Source organism: Odocoileus virginianus, unplaced genomic scaffold (assembly GCF_023699985.2).
Source record: "Odocoileus virginianus isolate 20LAN1187 ecotype Illinois unplaced genomic scaffold, Ovbor_1.2 Unplaced_Contig_8, whole genome shotgun sequence".
NCBI classification, from domain to species: Eukaryota; Metazoa; Chordata; class Mammalia; order Artiodactyla; family Cervidae; genus Odocoileus; species Odocoileus virginianus.
Genome location: NW_027224325.1, coordinates 917,552 through 934,323, shown reverse-complemented (window position 1 = coordinate 934,323; position 16,772 = coordinate 917,552). Strand labels below are relative to the sequence as shown.

General features: G+C 43.1%; 1 protein-coding gene and 1 long non-coding RNA gene across 9 annotated transcripts in view; one reads left to right on the top strand and one right to left on the bottom strand.

The window, feature by feature from the left end:
- Positions 1–337: 337 nt before the first annotated feature.
- On the bottom strand, positions 338–12,280 carry LOC139033901 (uncharacterized). The gene is made up of 2 exons (XR_011486385.1): positions 12,192–12,280; positions 338–709 (listed from the first exon to the last, which is right to left on the bottom strand). It is a non-coding gene; the product is annotated as an uncharacterized lncRNA (long non-coding RNA).
- A 120-nt stretch (positions 12,281–12,400) lies between these two features.
- HIPK1 (homeodomain interacting protein kinase 1) overlaps positions 12,401–16,772 on the top strand; it is a 52,764-nt gene continuing 48,392 nt past the window's right edge. For 4 of the 8 annotated variants that reach the window (XM_070463872.1, XM_070463873.1, XM_020908144.2 and 1 more), the window contains exon 1: positions 12,653–12,892. The gene's annotated coding sequence lies outside the window, so the exon portion shown is untranslated. Of the gene's footprint in view, positions 12,488–12,652; positions 12,893–14,303; positions 14,376–16,772 lie in introns of those variants that run through there. The other 4 variants (XM_020908152.2, XM_020908157.2, XM_020908118.2 and 1 more) reach the window with 4 other exon arrangements.

Here is a 16,772-nt window from a genome sequence, read left to right as displayed (position 1 = left end):
CATGATAATGAGAAATGATCCCAGGTAAAGGGAGAGAAAAGCACTATCCCTTGGTTTTGCTAAATAAAGATCTAGTATTTGAAGAAAGTGAGAGACAGGATGATGGTTACGTGTGGGTAAGGGAGGAAACAGAAATGAAACCTCAAACCCTCCTTCCCTCATAATTGTTGTAAAAGTGGTTAAGGCATTTGCCGTTCTCCCAGAAGAGTCTCTGGGTTGACCCTTGAAAATCAGAAAAATTAGGGGTGAAGTCTTTTACCCATTATTTCTAAATCCTGCAAACTTCCATCCTTCTTTTTTTAAAAAATTGAGGTGAAATTCACATAACAAACAACCATTTTTAAGTGTACAATTCAGTGGCATTTAATGCATTCACAATGTTGTGCACCACCACCTCCCTCTTGAGTCACTTTCCCGTTCTTGGTTGCAGTACACAGGCTTCTCATTGTGGCAGCTTCTCTTGTTGGGGAGAACAGGCTCTAGGCAAACAGCCTTCAGTAGTTGTGGTGCACAGGCTTTAGTTGCCTGCAGGATCTTTCCGGACCAGGGATCGAACCAGTTTCCCCTGCATCAGCAGGTGAATTCCTATCTGCTGCGCCATCAGGGAAGTCCTTGACTCTTTCTCTTTAATCCCACAGGCATAGTCTTCACCGAAGATTATGTTCGGCCAAAGTCATCACTTCTGCTGGAACCCAATCCTCAAAATGTCCTATTGTGATCCAAAAAGAAAACAAGATGAAGACTTGAGAGCAAGCAAGTCAGATTCCTGCCTGCAATCACACTATTCAGCCCAGTAACCAACCTAGCTTTAATGGGGAGATGCTGGGGAAGGAGAGTAATGTGGATGCAGTGAGGTGACATAGCCTTCTCACAATATATAGAAGGGACCTTCATGATGATATGGAGAGTTCTTGCTTACCTGATTATCCCGGGCAGCTTCCAAATGTGCATGGGTGATTCAGTTTTCAATTTTGTATATCATGCTCTTCTCTGCCTGGTTTTAGCTTCTAATCCCAGGGCTGTCTGGCAGCCTAGTGCAGACGATAACCACTTCTTCCCAAGAGTGTACCTGTCATACTTGAGCTAATATCCCTTATATATGATAACATAATGGCATATTTATTCCTCTGTTCACATTTTACATGAAAAATGTACTTAAGATAGTTACTAAAAACAAAGACTGATGCCCCATTGGAGCACAAGACAGCCATGGTAGCTCCAGATCTTGGGTATTCATCCTTTTGTCTTAGCCAAAAGACAGAGACAGGAGCAAAAGAAATTTTTCTCTTTATGCAAAAAATAAAAAATCCCTAGGAGCCTCCCTGAAGACTTCCTTTCATATTTCATTAACCAGAACTGTGTCCTGTACCCACTCCTAGACCAATCATTGCCAAGGAGAAATGGTATTACCAGGATTGATTTAGATGAATTGTGATTTATCCCCTGATTTGGGGGGTGGGAAAGGGCTTCTTGGTCACTCAGATGATTAAGAATCTGCCTGCAATGCAGGAGACCCGAGTTCAATCCCTCAGTCAGGAAGATCCCCTGGGGAAAGGAATGGCTGCCTACCCCAGTATTCTTGCCTGGAGAATTCCAAGAACAGAGGAGTCTGGCAGGCTACAGTCTATGGGGTCGCAAAAAGTCAGACATGACTGACTGGCTAATACTTTCATTTTTTCACTTAATGGAGAGGAACTTAGCTTCCTTGAAATCAAAGGATCTTCCTTCTATCTGAATGAAACTGGGATTCTATTAATAGGGAAGAATGAATCTAGGGAATGGCATTTGGATAAGTGTGACAGTGTTAGTCTCTTAGTTGTGTCCGACTCTGTGTGACCCCATGGACTGTAGCCCACCAGGCTCCTCTGTTGATGGAATTCTCCAGGCAAGAATACTAGAGTTGATAACTATTCCCTTAATTTTTACTAAATCATATCTATTTTCCTCTTGGGCACACAGCTAGATTGCATCATCTCTTAATCTCTCGGCAGTTAGCAGCATCCATGTTCCTGAGTTCCCACCAATGTAAAGTGTACAGAGTAGATAAATGTATTTGCTACCTCCAGTTCTGGCCTATAAATAAAAACTTCCCACACAAATCACCCTTATTTTCTCTTCCCTTTTTTTTTCCTGGCCAAATGCAAAATACTCAGTGGAGAAATTCAAGGCTCCAAGGAATGGTGAAGCTGCAAGAATTTAGATGGGAGGCACCTGAATCCTTGAACGATTTCACAGAGCAGAGCAACTCTCTCATCCCTGATACTTTGCTCTGGCCACCAACAACAGACTAGTGACATGAGCAAGCAATGCAACTTAATTGTGTTAAGCCACAGAGTTATGGATTTTATTTGCTACAGCAGTTGTGAACCCGAACTCTTCACGGAATAGGCAATAAACAATGTCTGCCATATTCTTCTACCAAAGCTTTCTTTGCTAAATACAACCCAAAGGAGTCTTGGAAAGAAAAATCTTGGGGATACCAGAGTCTTGCAACCCTGGGGAAAGGATGAGTAAGCAAACTGTCCATTCAGGGTTGGCAGTCATACCCAAGGCCACAAGTATCCTTTAAGAAATCATTACGTACCTAGTGCCCAGACTTTGTTTTCTAATACAACTCCCCACAAAAAGAACAAGGACTCCTCAGAGAAATGGCTGATTTTAGGGTTAAGGAAGAGAAAGTACAAGAGGAATCTAGAATATCTTGTTATAGAGTATGCTGGAAATTTTTGGCATTCAAATAATTAAGAACAGCAAGGTCATTGAAAAACATACTAATCCCCAAGTCTATATCATTAATAAATAGATAACTAAATTAATTGAGAGAAGGGAGGATTGGTACAGGCAGGAATCACCAATTGATTCTAAATCTAAAGGAACATGTTTAACGAGGAGCAGGATATTCCAGTGGTCTAAGCTGTCGCCCCACAGATTACTTGTAACAGGAAAAAAATAGTAAATATGCTGTGGAGAAATCAGATAGCTCAACATGGTGATCAAAATTATTATCACTCTATCATTATATGTAGAATCTAAAAAATAATGCAAATAAATCTATATACAGAACAGAAACAGATTCACAGATGTAGAAAATAAATTTATGTTTACCAAAGTGCGGAGAAGGGGGAGGGACAAATCAGGAGTATGGGATTAACAGATATAAACTTCATGCATTGTGCTCAATTGTGTCTGACTCTTTGTGAGCCCATAGACTATAGCCTGCCAGGTTCCTCTGTCCATGGACTTTTCCAGGCAAGAATACTGGAGTGGGCTGCCATTTCCTCCTCCAGGGGATCTTCCTGACCCAGGGATTGAACCCCAGTCTCCTGCATCTCCTGCATTGGCAGATGGTTTCTTTACCACTGTGCCACCTGGGAACTCACAACAGATATAAACCACTATACATAAAATAGATAAGCAACAAAGGATTTACTGTATAGCACAGGGAATTATATTCAGTATCTTATAATAACCTATAATGGAAAATAATCTGAAAAATATGTGTATGTAATTGAATCACTTCACTGTACACCTGAAACTAACACAGTATTGTAAATCAAGTACACTTCAACAAAAAAAAAATTATTACCCAATGAGGGACAGGGACGTCATCTGACTTTGGGTGTGATATTCTGAGAAGGACACAATATCATTATTCTGCAACAGATGCGGGTTCGATCCCTGGGTGGAGGAAATGGCAACACACTCCAGTATTATTGCCTGAAAAATCCTATGGACAGAGGAGCCTGGAAGGTTACAGGCCAAAGAACCAGACACAACTGAGCAAACAAGCACATAAATGTTAAAGCAAGAGGGTCAAAGGTTAATTAGTAAATCTGAGTAAAGGGTTATATGAGTTATATTATTATTATCATTCTTGCAACTTTTCTATGAGTTTGAAATTATTTGCAAATAAAAAGTTTTCTGGAGTCTAGATTTTAAAAAATCAGTGAGGGGGACATCCCTGGTGTTCCAGTAGTTAGGAATACACCTGTCAGTGCAGGAGACCTGGGTTTGATCCCTGATCTGGGAAGATTCCACATGCTGCAGAGCAACTAAGCCCATGTACCAGAACAAACGAGCCCACAGTCTAGAGCCCATGCTACAGAACAAGAGAAGCCATGGAAAGGAGAAGCCTGTGCATCGCAACTAGAGAGTAGCCTTCTTTCACTGCTACTAGAGATAGCCAGTGTGCAGCTATGGAGACCCAGCACAGACAAAAATAAATAAATAAACATAAAAAATCTTGAAAGAAATAAAAAATGACACAAATAAATAGAGAGATATACCATGTTCTAGGATTGCAAGAATCAATATTGTGAAAATGACTATACTACCCCAAATAACCTACAGATTCAATTCAATCCCTATGAAACTACCAATGGTATTTTTCACAGAATTAGAACAAAAGTTTTCACAATTTGTATGGAAACACAAAAGACACCAAACAGCCAAAGCAATCTTGAGAAAGAAACATGGAACTAAGAAATCAATCTTCCTGACTTCAGACTATACTACAAAGCTACAGTCATCAGGAGAGTACGGTACCAGCACAGAAACAGAAATATAGACCAATGAAACAAGATAGAAAGCCCAGAGATAAATCCACACACTTCTGAGCACCTCATCTTTGACAAAGGAGGCAAGAACATACAACGGAGAAAAGAGCCATACAATAAGCGGTGCTGAGAAAACTGGAGAGCTACATGTAAAAGAATGAAACCAGAACACTTCCTAACACTACACACAAAAATAAACTCAAAATGGATTAAAGTCTTAAATCCATTCAGAAACTATAAAGCTCTTAGAGGAAAACATAGGCAGTACACCTTTGATATACACCCCAGCAAGATCCTCTTTGACCCACCTCCTAAAATAATGGATTAAAAACAAAAATAAAAAATGAGACAATTAAACTTAAAAGCTTCTGCACAGCAAAGGAAACAATAAACAAGATTAAAAGACAACCCTCAGAATGGGAGAAAATAATTGCAAACTAAAACAACTGACAAAGGATTAATCTCCAGAAAATATAAACAGCTCATACAGCTTATACAGTGAACTAAAATGGACCAGAATAGGCAATTTAATTCAGATGACCATTACATCTACTACTGTGGGCAAGAATCCCTTAGAAGAAATGGAGTAGCCATCATAGTCAACAGGAGTCCAAAATGCAGTACTTGGGTACAGTCTCAAAAATGACAGAATGATCTCTGTTTCCAAGGCAAACCATTCAGTATCACAGTAATCCAAGTCTATGCCCCAACCAGTAATGCTGAAGAAGCTGAAGTTGAACGGTTCTATGAAGACCTATAAGACCTTCTAGAACTAACACCAAAAAAAGATGTCCTTTTCATTACAGGGGACTGGAATGCAAAAGTAGGAAGAGATACCTGGAGTGACAGGAAAATTTGCCCTTGGAGTACAAGAAGAAGCAGGGCAAAGGCTAACAGAGTTTTGCCAAGAAAATGAACTGGTCACAGCAAACTCCCTTTTCCAACAACACAATAGACGATTCTACACATGGACGTCATCAGATGGTCAATACCAAAATCAGACTGATTATATTCTTTGCAGCCGAAGATGGAGAAGCTCTATACAGTCAGCAAAAACAAGACCAGGAGCTGACTGTGGCTCAGATCATGAACTCCTTATTGCCAAATTCAGACTTAAATTGAAGAAAGTAGGGAAAACCACTAGGCCATTCAGGTATGACCTAAATCAAATCCCTTATGATTATACAGTGGAAGTGACAAACAGATTCAAGGGATTAGATCTGATAGAATGCCTGAAGAACTATGGATGGAGGTTTGTAACACTGTACAGGAGACAGGGATCAAGACCATCCCCAAGAAAAAGAAATGTAAAAAGGCAAAATGATTGTCTGAGGAGGCTTTACAAATAGCTGAGAAAAGAAGAAAAGTGAAAGGCAAAGGAGAAAAGGAAAGATATACCCATCTGAATGCAGAGTTCCAAAGACAGATAAGAAAGTCTTCCAAAGTTATCAATGCAAATAAAGAGGAAAAAGAGAGAATGGTAAAGACTAGAGATCTCTTCAAGAAAATTAGAGATACCAAGGGAACATTTCATGCAAAGAAGGGCACAATAAAGGACAGAAATGGAATGGACCTAACAGAATCAGAAGATATTAAGAAGAGGTAGCAAGAATACACAGAAGAACTATGCAAAAAAGATTTTAATGACCCAGATAACCACGATGGTGTGATCATTCACCTAGAGCCAGACATCCTGGAATGTGAAGTCAAGTGGGCCTTAGAAATCATCACTATGAACAAAGCTAGTGGAGGTGAAGGAATTCCAGCTGAGCTACTTCAAATCCTAAAAGATGATGCTGTGAATGTGCTGCACTCAATATGAGAGCAAATTTGGAAAACTCAGCAGTGGCCACAGGATTGGAAATGGTCAGTTTTCATTCCAATCTTAAAGAAAGGCAATGCCAAAAGAATGTTCAAACTACCACACAATTGCACTCATTTCACATGCTAGCAAAGTAATGCTCAAAATTCTCCAAGCTAGGCTTCAACAGTATGTGAACTGAGAACTTCCAGATGTTCAAGCTGAATTTAGAAAAGGCAGAGGAACCAGAGATCAAATTGCCAACATCCACTGGATCATAGAAAAAGCAAGAGAATTCCAGAAAAACATCTACTTCTGCTTCATTGACTATGCTAAAGCCTTTGACTGTGTGGATCACAACAAACTAGGAAATTCTTAAAGAGATGGGAATATCAGACCACTTTACCTGCCTCCTGAGAAATCTGTATGCAGGTCAAGAAGCAACAGTTAGAACCAGACATGGAACAATGGACTGGTTCAAAATTGGGAAAGGAGTACATCAAGGCTGTATATTGTCACCTTGCTTATTTAACTTATATGCAGAGTGCATCATGCAAAATGCCAGGGCTGGATGAATCACAAGCTGGAATCAAGATTGCCAGGAGAAATATCAATAACCTCAGATATGCAGATGACACTACCCTTATGGAAAGAAGCAAAGAGGAACTAAAGAGCCTCTTGATGAAGGTGAAAGAGAAAAGTGAAAAAGCTTAAATGCTACCTTAAAAGTCAACATTCAAAAACCAAAGATCATGGCATCCAGTCCCATCACTTCATGGCAAATAGATGGGGAAATAATGGAAACAGTGACAGACTTTATTTTCTTGGGTCCAAAATCACTGCAGATGGTGACTGCAGCCATGAAATTAAGATGCTTGCTCCTTGGAAGAAAAGCTATGACAAACCTAGACAGGTTTGGAGAAAAGGGAACCCTGCAGCACTCCTGGTGGGAATGCAAATTGATATAGCCAGTACAGAGAACAGTATGGAGATTCATTTAAAAACTAGGAATAACATTACCATGTGACCCAGCAATCCTACTACTGAGCATATACCCTGAGGAAATCATAATTGAAAAAGACACATGCACCCCAATGTTCACTGCAGCGCTATTTACAGCTGCTAGGGCATGGAAGCTGCTGAGACGTCCATTGGCATATGAATGGATAAAGAAGCTGTGGTACATATATACAGTGGACTATTACTCAGCCATAAAAAAGAATTTGAGTCAGTTCTAATGAGGTGGATGAACTTAGAGCCTATTATACACAGTGAAGTAAGTCAGAAAGAGAAAAACAAGTATCATGTGTTAGCACATACATATGAGATCTAGAAAGATGGTACTGATGAACGTATATGCAGGGCAGTAATGGAGAGGCAAACATAGTGACTAGACTTGTGGACATAGGTGGGGAAGGGGAGGGTGGGATGAATTGGGAGAGGAGCACTGCAACATATACGTCACCATATGTAAGACACTGTAGTAATCTGCTCTATGAAAAGGGAGCTCAGAGGGGTGAGACTGGGTGGGAGATGGGAGGGAGGTTCAAGAGGGAGGAGACATATGTATACCTATGGCTGATTCATGTTGATATATGGCAGAAACCAACACAATTGTAAAGCAATTATCCTCCGATTGAAAACAAATAAATTTTAAAAATCAGTGCGGATTCTCTCGTCGGTTCAAAAAATTTCCCACATTTTGCCCTCTGTTCTTCACTTCAGTCTTTCACTCTCATCTGGTTTTCCCAGTTTTGCAACTGTTGGTTTCTACTTGAAATCTTTTTCCTTCTTGGTTCCTCATATTTACTACTTGTGTAGGTAGTTTGTCTTAGTTTCTCACAAGATGGCCTTTTGGTCAGCTTCTACTTGACCTTATGCACTGCGGCTCCTGCGGAAGAGACTTCTGGCCTACAACACTGAATATAGGCTCCAAGCCCTAGAGGGATACCGTACCCTAGATGAGACATCAGTGCTTCCAACTGGCAACAGCTCCATCTCCGTCTCCAGCTGCCCTGACTTTGGGAGGAAATAGTTCACATGCGTGCCTGCTAAGTCATTTCAGCCATGTCTGACTCTTTGTGATCCTGTGGACTGCAGCCTGCCAGGCTCCTCTGTCCATGGGATTCTCCAGGCAAGAATACTGGAGTGGGTTGCTATGTCCTCCTCCTCCAGGGGATCTTCTCGATCCAGGGATCAAACCCACGTCTCTTACATCTCCTGTATTGGCAGGTAGGTTCTTTACCACTAGCATCACCTGGGAAGCCCAATAGTTCACATATCTGCAACCTTCTCCCCATGTTTTCTGCTTCATCAAGCCCTCATCATAGTTTGCTAAGTAGGCTCGGTTTCTCCAGGCTTTCCCCTCTCCAGCCCGCCATCCTCCTCACTGCTACCAGCTCTCTCTTTAAAGCACACGTTCCTTCATATTACTTGTCTGATTAAATTCTACTAGCTCTGCGTTGCCTTTCAAAATCTGACTCAGCCCATTTTAATTTCCAAACCCTGACTTTCCTCTGCTGAACTGTGAGCTCCTTCAGAGCACAGACCACACCTTTTCTTCTTTGTATCTTTAACTCTAACACAGTGCTTGGCACACAGAAGATACTCAGAAGATTTCTGCTGAATGAACAAATGAACTCTAGCTAAACTCTGAAACTTCTTTGAGCAGACCATGTTTAAATATCACCTCTGATGGTAAATGATAGTCTTCCTTGACACTGTCATTCAAATCTTCTTCAGGTAGATGTATTTCTTCATGGAAATACATCTCCCATGCATCCCCCACCCCCACTACATTGTTAACTATTCTGAGGGAAAGGACCATGTCTTATTCATCTCGAATCTGACTGAGGGTCTAGGAGAGTGTCTGCCACTGAGCAGGCAGAGTTTGTTGGATGGGTATAAATATGAGAGAGGGGAAAATACCAGATTTTAAAAGGTCTCCATATAGTGAGACTGACTGGGGAAATGACCAAAGAACAATGAAAATGAGATCAACAAGTATAGATAAATAATGTACAAGAAGTAAGTGAAGTAGTCAAATGATGATGCATGACTGAATAACTAGAATTAAGTGGGAGTTAAACAGAAAAGGCATCCCCAGGGCAAATTTTGAGATGTGTTTGACAAGAAGAAAGGGACATAATGTTCTATTCTCCTAACAGGAGCTTAGAGGCCTGTCATACACTGGGGTGAACCAAAGCACAGTAAGCAGTTAGTGTATTGGAAGCCTGCTTTTCAAGCGACATCTGCTCTTCCCTAGAGCTCAAGCTCTGCCTATCTCCTGGCTCCCCAGCAGCCATGTTTGCCCACTCTCCATGTCTCAATGTTTCCCAGGTCAGCTTCAGTGTAGCACTTTATGTCCTCCAAGTTTCTGTGAAAATATATAACCAAAACTTCCCTGTGGAATTGAACATTCTTGCTAATCCTGGTTCTCTAGGGAAATAAACTTTCCCGTTCCCATCAGAACTGCTCCTAGTGTTGTTAAGGCCTCCAAAGACAGCATAACCACTTGAGTACATCTTCACAAAAATCATCTCTTTGATCCGAAGAGGTTAACAAGGGACTTCCCTGTTGGTCCAGTGGCTAAGACTCCATACTCCCAATGCAGGGGACCTGGGTTTGATCCCTGATCAGGGAACTAGATCCTGTATGTCACAACTAAAATATCCTGCATGCCCCAACTAAGGTCTGGTGCAGCCAAGTAAATAAATAAAATAAACATTAACAACATCCACTTTTTCTTCATTGACTATGCTAAAGCCTTTGTGTGGATCACAATAATCTGTGGAAAATTCTTAAAAGACATGGGAATATGAGACCACCTTACCTGTCTCCTGAGAAACCTGTATGCAAGTCAAGAAGCAACAGTTAGAACCAGACATGGAACAACTGACTGGTTCAAAATTAGGAAAGGAGTACAACAAGGCTGTATATTGTCACCTTGCTTATTTAACTTATATGCAGAGTACATCATGCGAAATGCTAGGCTGGATGAATCACAAGCTGGAATCAAGATTGCTGGGAGAAATATCAACAACCTCAGATATGCAGATGATACCACTCTAATGGCAGAAAGTGAAGAGGAACTAAAGAGCCTCTTGATGAGGGTGAAAGAGGAGAGTGAAAAAGCTGGCTTGAAACTCAACATTCAAAAAACTAAGATCATGGCATCCAGTCCCATCACTTCATGGCAAATAGAAGGGGAAAAAGTGGAAACAGTGACAGATTTTCCTTTCCTGAGCATCAAAATCACTATGGAAGGTGACTGCAGCCATGAAATTAAAAGGCTTGCTCCTTGGAAGGAAAGTTATGACAAACCTAGACAGCATATTAAAAAAGCAGAGACATCACTTTGCTGCCCAAGGACTGTATAGTCAAAGTTACGGTTTTTCCAGTAGTCACGTAAGGATGTGAGAGTTGGACCATAAAGAAGGCTGAGCATCGAATTGATGCTTTGAACTGTGGTGCTGGAGAAGACTCTTGAGAGCCTCCTGTACTGCAAGAAGATCAAGCCAGTCAATTCTAAAGAAAACAAACCCTGACTATTCATTAGAAGGACTGACGCTAAAGCTGAAGCTCTAATACTTTGGCCACCTGATGCAAAGAGCCAACTCATTGGAAAAGACCCTGATGCTGGGAAAGACTGAAGGCAAAAGGAGAAGGAGGCACAGCAGAGGATGAGATGGTTAGATAGCATCACCAACTCAATGGACATGAATTTGAGCAAACTCTGGGAGATAGTGGAGGACAGAGGAGCCTGGAGTGCTGCAGTCCATGGGGTCACAAAGAGTCAGACATGACTTAAGAGACTGAATGACAACAACAAACAAAACCCAAAGAGGTAAAATGACTGGGACCTGGGAAATGTAACCTGATAGTATAATCTTGTTTTAGCCACATCGGCCCTCTCGAAGAGTGCCAGCATTCTAAGTCACTTCAGTCGTGTCCAACTCTTTACCACCCTATGGATGGCAGCCCACTAAGCTCCTCTCTCCTCCAGTATTCTCCAGGCAAGAATGGTGGAGTGGGTTGCCATGCCCTCCTCCAGGGGATCTTCCTGACCCAGGGATGGAACCCACATCTCTTAAGTCTCCTGCATTAGCAAGTGGATCCTTTACCACTAACGCCATCTGGGAAGCCCCCTTAAAGAGTATATGCAAGTAAATACCACAGTTCTGTACAGTCACTTTCTAGGGCTCAGATCCTTGCTGCCTCCAGAACTTGTGGGAAGGAAAAAATTAACTGTCTGCCTAAAAATGTCCCACACTTTAGGAATCAGAGCATTTTACACACCAAGAGGTAGATCTGAAGACTTTCAGAATCTCTTGGCCGAGGGAGATGGCAACTGTCTTTCTTTTAGGATAACCTAGTTTTTGGAGAAAGAAATGGCAACCTACTCCAGTGTTCTTGCCTGGAGAATCCCAGGGACGGGGGAGCCTGGTGGGCTGCAGTCTGTGGGGTCGCACAGAGTCGGACACGACCGAAGCGACTGAGCAGCAGCAGTTTTCAGGCAGTGTTTATTTTTCCAGAACGTTGCATTCCTTTTCCTGAACACCCGGTTTTACTATCTCCGGGTAGAGGAGAGAAAATTATGGTAGTATGAGCTCACTGAAACGCTTGGGGGGGGGGGGGGGGGTAGGGTTCAGAGTACAGCTATTCTTTCTCACCTCCTGTCGCAAACCAAGCTTCCCAAGGAGGGAATGGAAGAGCCCCCTCAGGGGGTCCTAATGGGCGTGGAGGCTCACAGATCCCATACACCTCTGCCAAGCAGTTAGAACGACTCTAGATAGCAAGGAAACATTAAAGCCTAAACTTTGGTCATTCCTCACCAGCAGCGGGGCTTCCCGGTAGGCACTGCCTCCCCGCGCGCTGCTCAGTCTCTGGAAGTGTCACACTAGGCGGTGGTGATGTCATACTGGCGGGGATGACATTTTAAACCTGGACCTCACACCGACACTAGGCACCTTTAAGTCACCTCGGTGTTGGCCGTGAGGAGGGGGCGGGGAGATGACCCCAGCACTCTATCCACGCTGGCTCCCCACGGAGGCCCACCCACTCCCACTTCCACTCCCACCCGTAAAATGAGGTCGTCGTAATCCTCCTGCTCTCCCGGACTTCCGCCTCAGTAGGTGTCATGGCGCGGGACCCGGGACTAGTTCCCGCGAGGCGGGGCGGGCCGGATGAGGGCGGATGCTCGGCGCTCAGCTTGTCGGGTCTGGCGACTACCGCGGCTGCGGAGCTAGGGGCCCGGCGGTGGCCCCGGACAGCAGCGGGAGGCCGAGGAGGGAGCGCGCGGGTCAGAGGCGGCGGCGGCGGCGGAGAGGGGCCGGGCGGTGGAGCGGGCGGGAGGCTGAGAGGGCTCCCCCCGCGGGACGGGCGCGGGGACGGCTCCGGGGGGCGGGGGCCGGGGCCCGGGCCGGCTCGCGCAGGGGGTATGATGACCCGGCGGCGGGGCCCCGGATCTCGTCTCCTCCGCCGCCTCCTTACGGCAGCCCCAGCTCGCGGCTGAGAACCAGAAGACACACCGGCGGTGAGTCGAAGCGGGAGAGCGGTCGGGCAGGGGCCTCGGCGGGGACCTATCTCCTATCGGGTCCCCGAGGCGGGGCCGGGCTGGCCGCGGTCTCTTCGCCCTGGCCTTGCGGGGGGCGCCTCCTTCGGCTGCCCCCACCCGGGACCCGGCGCCAAGCCCTGTGGCCCGGCCTCTCCCGGCCGCGGAGGGGATGGCATTCCCAAGAAAGTGGGGAGGCTGCGGGCTTGTTTTCGGGGCAACTCCTCCTGTGTCCTGCCACTTCTCTTCCTGGGCGTGTTGTCCTCAGATGACAGGGGTCCGCCTGGCGTCTCCTTACCCGGCCGGTTTTTCCTCGGGTGTCGTGGCCGGTTCCCAGTGTGTGGCTTGCGCCTGTGAATTTCACAGCGCAGCTTAGCGCCTTGGTTTGAGGCTATCTGTGCTGTTGGGGACAAGGAAGCGGTGTCTGGAACGGACGGCGGCGGTGGGGTGGGTGTGGAAGCCCTCCTATCCTCTCCGCTTGTGTTCTTTAATCGTTAGGTTGGTAAATCGTGATGATGGTGGAGACTAAGTGGGACCGGCCAACCTAGAAGTCTGGCTCAAAAGGAAACTTTTGCTGTTTGTCGCCACTTTGCCAAAGCTTTCGTTTAAAAAAAAAAAAAAAAAAAAAGCCTGGGGGGGGCGGTGGGAGGAAACCACCAAAACTCTTGGGTAAGCCTCCCCGCCCCAGCCCCCCACCCCCGCCCCGGTGTTCACAGGTCTGTGGGAAAGAGGCCGTTTTTGTGCCTAGCAACCGAGACCTGGGACTCAGTCTCCAAGAGCGCTGGTGTAACCTCCAGTTTGTTGTGGTGACAAACCGTGAGCTTTGGCCTGTGTTTACGCTGGGCGCGCTTTCTTTCCTGTTTAGGTGGGGGAAGGGAGGAGGGGCTGGAGAAAGGGGGAAAAAACAGCCCCGAGCTCGAGTGTGTCTTTTCTCCAATTAAACCATTGACTGTTGGAGATTCTCTTTTTGAGGCAGCTCTAGGTGCATTTTTCTTTGGGAATTTTCAGTCATTTATCAAATTGTTAATTTCAGCTATAGATTCTTCTGCCCAATCCTTCCTTTATCTTATTTGTTTCCTAGTAACTGATGAAAACAGCAGCATGGCTTCCTGCTCCTGATGAAGTGGGGTTAAATTAAGTGGCTGATGCCCTCATCAAAACCTACAATTTTGCTCTTGTTTGTGTAAAGCTATTTTTGATTCCTACTCTGTAGTGTAGTTTTTTTTAAGATTATAGAGAATGCAAATCATTACCAGCTCTTTTTCATATGTAGGTCTAAAGCTTTCTGCAAAACATCTAAAAAATACACTAATAGGTCATTTTATATAGTTGTTGTTAATGCAGCTGGTGATTTTGGAGATACATGTAATAATCTCTGGGTTCTGTGTTGTAGAACTGGTATGATGGTGTGAAGAAGGATATCATTGACTTTAAGGCACTGTTCCCTGGCTTGAAGAATATTTTGGTAAGGTACTTGTGGTTGCAACTGGAGGCAGTCAGGCCAGTAAAGCATCTTACCAGTAAAATGGTGAATGAGATCTTGTAAATATAGACTCTGGTTAGTAATAAGACTTTTGCTAGCGATATCTTTATCCTATCTGGATATTGTAGTTTTATGGATTGCAGAGCAAGTTGATTGGTAACTTGAGATTGAAAACCAAACCAGAACTTTTTACTAAAAGGGGGGGAAAAAAAAGATAATCTCAACATCCACAAATCTCTGGAAAATAGAATTCTTTTTTTCTGTGGTTTGGTTTTCATAAGCACAGCTTAGTCATTGGTTCTGTTGGTAGAAATCAGTGAGCCAAACCTGACTTATGAACTTCTTACACTTGGAACTTGTGCAACTTGTTATATATTGTAACTGGTTCTTTTGTAATTTGAGGTAATTTTGCAAACATGAACTTCCTGATCGGCCCTTTTATTTTCATGACTATATAAAGCAATCCATAATTTTTAAAGTTACAGTTACTAATTCCTCCCCAGTTTCTTCCCTTAAATTTAATGCCATTCTGAACAGAAGTCATCAAAATAATTTTTCTTTCAAGTACCACTTCAACAGTCATTGATTTGCTTTTCGGTTCCTTTTTTGTTTTTGTGTTTTGTTTCCAATCTCCCAGCTCCCTAAATACCTTATGTATTTTTGCAGAGCATAATTTGACACTTAAAAAATTTTACATCCTGTTTTTGTATTTTTCTTTTTTATGTGTCACATCAACTAAGCAACATTTTAAGTTCTTTGAAGATAGGGAAACTTAGGTGCATGTCTTTTGGCTTCTTTAAGGGTGCCTGGTACAATGCTTTCCCACCGTGCTTAATGAAAAAGAATCAGAAAACCTGAATTCTTTGACAGCATTACTGCTGATTAGCTCTGGGTAAAACTTGTGTGGCTTTCTTGGGTCTACTTTTTCTCATCTTGGAATTAGGAGGTTTTAGAAAGGGTCTTTTAAGACCCTTTGATAGCTGTAAGAATGTAAGCTGTAAGAATGTAATTGTAAGCTGTAAGAATCACTGTACTTTTCTTTTTGCCAGCATCTTCTCCAGTCCAATACTCTAAACAGTTTCTCATTTCTCCATATCCCCTGGAATACTTGCTCAAATTAGTTCTTTCATCTGTAAGACCTTCATCTGCCTTTCATCTTTCAGACTGTTGTTACCTTACTTGAGTCCTATTTTCCTTAGGCCCTTTCTGGCTAAGGGTCCTCTCTTAGTGTTCGTGTTTCATATTGGCCTATGCTTTGTTAATTTGTCATTTTTCTTATGATAGAAACTGAGGTATAGTTTTCTTTATTGTAAACTTTATAGATCTTATAGACTGTTCTGTGTATATACTAAGATAGTACCATTTTACCAAACACCAGAAAAACCTACTTTTCTTTTGTTCTGTTGCTTTAGGTTCGTCATTCTAAATAAATCTAAGAGAGCTATTGAAATTTAGGAAAAAAATTTCTTCCCTAGAAGGAAAGCACCTCAGCCAGTTTACCAAAAGATTCCAAAATTGGTGTGTATGCCCAGAAGTGGGATTGCTTAAATGGCTGGAAATTACATAGACTTGTAGAGTTACTACTTTGTCTGCTAACACCACTATTCCACACCCTGTTTTTGCATACTGGTTGGGGAACTGGCTCCTTTCACATGGTTCCATATGAAGGAAGTGCTACAGGAAAGGGGGTGGGGAACTTTGATTCAAATAGTGTCCTCAGGGCTTCAAGGTTATTTTTTTCTTCTGTATTACTATATTTAGGAAAGTATTCTCTTGTAGACAAGAGGCTGTAATTTTTATCACGTATATTTCTCTAATTTAGTGAGAATGACTTCTGAGATCCCTTTATATATGGAGAAATAATGTGGTCTCTTTATAGTCATTCATTCTATCAAACATTTGATACATGCTGTATTCCATCCATTGTGATTGATGCTGGTGATACAAAGGAAGAAGATACTCTGCTATTGACAGTTGCCCTCTTAGAACTTGCAGTTCAGAAGGGAAGACAACTTTTTTTTAGAAGTTAACTTTTAAATAAATAATTTCAAACAGTCATACTTAGAATAAAAATCCAGAGTGGCCCACAAGTCAGTATGTGTTCTGGCCCTTGTTTTCCTTTTTGGGTCCTTCTGCTACTTTTTGATGCACAGGGGACTCTGCTCTATATGATCATTCAGGTACCCGTGTTCTTTCCATCTTGCTGCTCTGCCCTCCCTCGAGTGTTGTCTCATGGCAGAAACTGGGTCTTCATGGGTTTCTCCTGGTGGAAAAGGAAGAGAATGCCAAAGGCTCATTATCACTTTGTATTGGAGAGAAGGACTGGTAAATGGAGCCTGGCTTTGTGCGTGGGATGGAGGAGAGACTAAATTATAATCC